Below are 3881 nucleotides of genomic sequence, written 5' to 3'. Positions count from 1 at the left end.
TACTGAACTCTAACTGTATTTGTAGTTCTAGATATGGCTATATCACTATATCGCTGTTCATATTTCCTGTATTTCAGTTCTTGTGCAAACAAGACAACCCATCGCAAACTAGAAAATGCATACAAAACTTTTCAAATAAAGTCTTTTCAGCACTTGTGAGAATGTAGAATGTTCTAACAGCTCTCAAACTTCAGACTTCTAGTCTTGTTTTGCAGAATAACATGGCTGTTGTGCCACTTAACCAAAAAAGTAATTAAATGTAAGTGTAAAATAATACATTCTCCAATCAGACATGCATAAATAGATGCTTAAAACAGTATCTAATCGGTATAAATTGATATACAAAATAGTATAATTTGAAAAGTATTGTCATTTGAATACACTGTGGCACTCCTAGTCCTCCATATCAAGACACTTAAGTTAAAAAATTGGGAATATTCTGGGAGTATAATATTGGGAAAAAATTGGGACTATTTATACTGCCGGTCTTGTTGTGTTGTGCTGACTGTCTTCTACATACAGGTGGCACTGTTGTGTCTTAAATGTGCTGCATGTAAAAACAGCCCAACACAACATGAGCTAATAAATCATACTTCACTCTCTTGTCTCCACATATAAATCAGTTTATAAAAAAGTTAGACAAAACACCCCTGGTGTATTTAAAAACTAAACTTGTTACCAAAAAAGTATCAGCCCAATGATTAATATGTGTGGTGAACTACAATTATTTTGCATTGAATTGAATTCCATTCAAACCTGATGCCATATTGATTAATTCATTGACAGGAAAGTATATAGTAGATGGCAAAGTTGATATTCAGCACTTGTTTTCATGGCCGGGAGTTGGCCTTTAATATAGAGGATGCACATCATGAGTTGTGCTCTTATGTTTTCACTTTATTTTTTATTATTGTCTGTTTATTTTGAGGCTGTTATTTTGATGGCATCAAAGAACCCCCATGCACAAGAAAAAGATTAAGAAAAATCAGACAGGTCAGGCTCACGCTATTCCTTTTGAAACTGGAGTGTTTTCAGAATACAGATGCAATTGAAATGAATGTGTATCGTGCTGAAGGGGAAGCACACAAAAGCTTCTCAGGACTGAAGCTGCCCATTGAAGAGAATATGCAACAGTAGAACACTATTGCCATAAAAAAACAAAAAAAAAAACAGGCCTCTGGCCAAATGTTTTCTGAACAGAAAGACAAATATAGGCTCTGCAGATTCTGGAGAAGCTCTTAAATTAATGCTGAAATGATACAATGTGCAACCCGAAGGCATGGAGGAAAATCCATTTTTATAGTAAATTGCAGGAAGAGTATATTGTAGAATATTACCACCAGTGGAAATGTAAATATTCCCTCACATACAATAAAGTTCTGCGATGTCAAAATCTGGAATTGTTAAAAATCTCATACATTTCAGTTATACGCCTATTTGTGTACATAATAAGAAATAGAAATAGAAGGACTGTGAGTGTTAAAGCTTTATGTCTGTCTATAAATGTCAATCGTTTTTATCATTCTATCAATAGTTGTATTATTGTCAATCTTTCATTCTGTCAGGCCTATCTAACATTACTTTAATTCTACATAAAATTCTAATTCAAACTCAACTTCTGTTTCCTGTTTGGTGTCTATGTTTTTTTTTTTTTTTTTAAGAATTTATAAAGTGACCTCAGTTCAATTCTGAATGGCATTTCAACATTTTCTAATAGTCTAAACTTTATACCATAAGCATATTGGATCATCTTTTTTTACCAATCATTATTTCTGTTTGTATTTATATTATGTTTACTTTTTTGCCATTATTTTTTTTTCTTCTCCAAATTACATTATCAGCATAGTTGAAGATCCAGGTTTAAAATATCATTTAGAAAATCCATATCTTCAGTGTAGTCTCTCCACTGTATATCATAAGAAATGAAAAAAGAAAGGCTTTAGGAAAATATGCTTGGAGCAGTGCAAGCTTCTTTAGAAGAGCGCTCTAGTCTTATCTGTCGACTCAAATGAGCTCATCTCAGTGATGGCAGAGTGTCAGAAGACCGACTGAAGACAAGCCTTCTCATGTACATACAGCTTATTGCTCTTGGATGAGAGAGATAAGCTGTACTTTGGCACAAATACGTCACATAAAGATATTAAAACATCTCCATCTGCCTTGAAAACCATAACTCACTCTCATCTGCCTCCATCTCCCCCCTGTGCCATCCATTTGGAGTTGATGTTGAATGCGTCTGGAGATGTTTTTAAATGGGGGACAGCAGCAGATGAGAGAAGATGAAGTAACTTACTGGATTTGACAGAAAGGAGAGTGGGATATGTCGTGCCCTCCCTGTGGGTTTTCTTATCCTATTTGAGTTAATTATTTTATTCTGAAATAGTTTGTAAGGCATCCCCTTTGCCTCAGGAAATGAATAATGAATAGATCACTTTTATTTGCTGCTGCTTTATCACGTCTCTTCATTTCTCTCTGATTTACTTTTTCTTGTGACAATTACAAAAGGACATATAGCCTTGTAATATGAAAAAAAAGAAAGGTTCTGGGTGGAGAGAGAAAAGCTGGGATGGCAAAAAAAAATCTGTAATGCACACATGTTTCCTCTCACCAGAGCTTGGCTTTTTGTTTTGGTGATAACATGCATCAAGGAACAAATGACAGGAACATAACTAGATCGAGACGTGATTACAGAGGAGATGACAGGCGAGGCGAGTGAGAGGGGGGCAGGGGAACTTCTGTGTGTCAGTTCCTTCAGGTTTTGGCATGAAACTGCTGTCTGTTGGGCTGAAGTGAAGAGATGTTTGCAGGGTTTGACTGGCAGACTGACGGCGCCGCATGGTTGGAGAGTCTTGAACGTTAACGTTACATTACAGCTGCTTCAGGCCTGACGGATGCATCAACTCCCACACATGCACATGTCTCGTCTGTTTAAGCAGGAGAGCAAAATCAATATGACCAGAGAGCTGAGGGAGCTGGGTCTGCAGTTTTAGAAGGATAACATGGATGTTTGATAGTGTTAAAGATGCGTATGGTAGCAAGGTACAGGTAAATTTTTAGGGAAAAGTGCAAAAATTTTAATAGCTTGTCTCTAGGGATGTATCCTCAAAGATAAACTTTGTACCAAATCTGCCAGTAAAGGCTACATATGAATATCTAATGCACAACCTTAAATGGATAGTTCACCCATACATTTTTCATTCTTCATTCTTTAGGTCATCCAAAACCTGTATAATTTTCTTTTCTTTTGTGGAAAGAATATTGTTAGAAGTTTAAAATTTGTTATCAAACCATTTACAGTTTTGCTGACTGTCCAGTTAAATTAAACCCTTTCCCCCTGCATTTGTACTTCATCAGAACACAGTTTAGATGAAAGTTCAGACTAACCAAATACTAAGATAACTTTACAGCATACCTCAAAAAATTAGGTAACCAATTTTTTTTTTCTGGCTTACCAGTAAATATCTAAACATCCTTAAAAAAACTATACTTCAGAAAGTTTTAGAAATATTTTCTTAGAAATCTAATATATTCCATATACTTTATCCCTTATATCTTATGATTTAAAACTCTTATTATTTTGATTGATTGGCTTGAAATTTGCCAACTTTTATTTAAAGTTATAATTGCATATATATATAATCTATGATGCAACTTTGCCTCTCAAGTAAATGCATATTTTTCTAGGAATTTTAATATATGTTTAGATAAGAATGTTTCAAATGTATTTGTAACAGAAGATACTGGCTAAAATACATGATGAAGATCATAGCATTGTTTCACTTCAGTCTCACTAGCTGCAATGGGACTAAAACCATGTCTATCATGTCATCATTAACATATGATGTTGCCATCATTTCAGCAAATAGATATGACATTATAAT

The sequence above is a fragment of the Carassius auratus genome, chromosome 20 (genome assembly GCF_003368295.1).
Source record: "Carassius auratus strain Wakin chromosome 20, ASM336829v1, whole genome shotgun sequence".
Lineage (NCBI taxonomy): Eukaryota > Metazoa > Chordata > Actinopteri > Cypriniformes > Cyprinidae > Carassius > Carassius auratus.
This window is presented reverse-complemented; position numbering follows the sequence as displayed.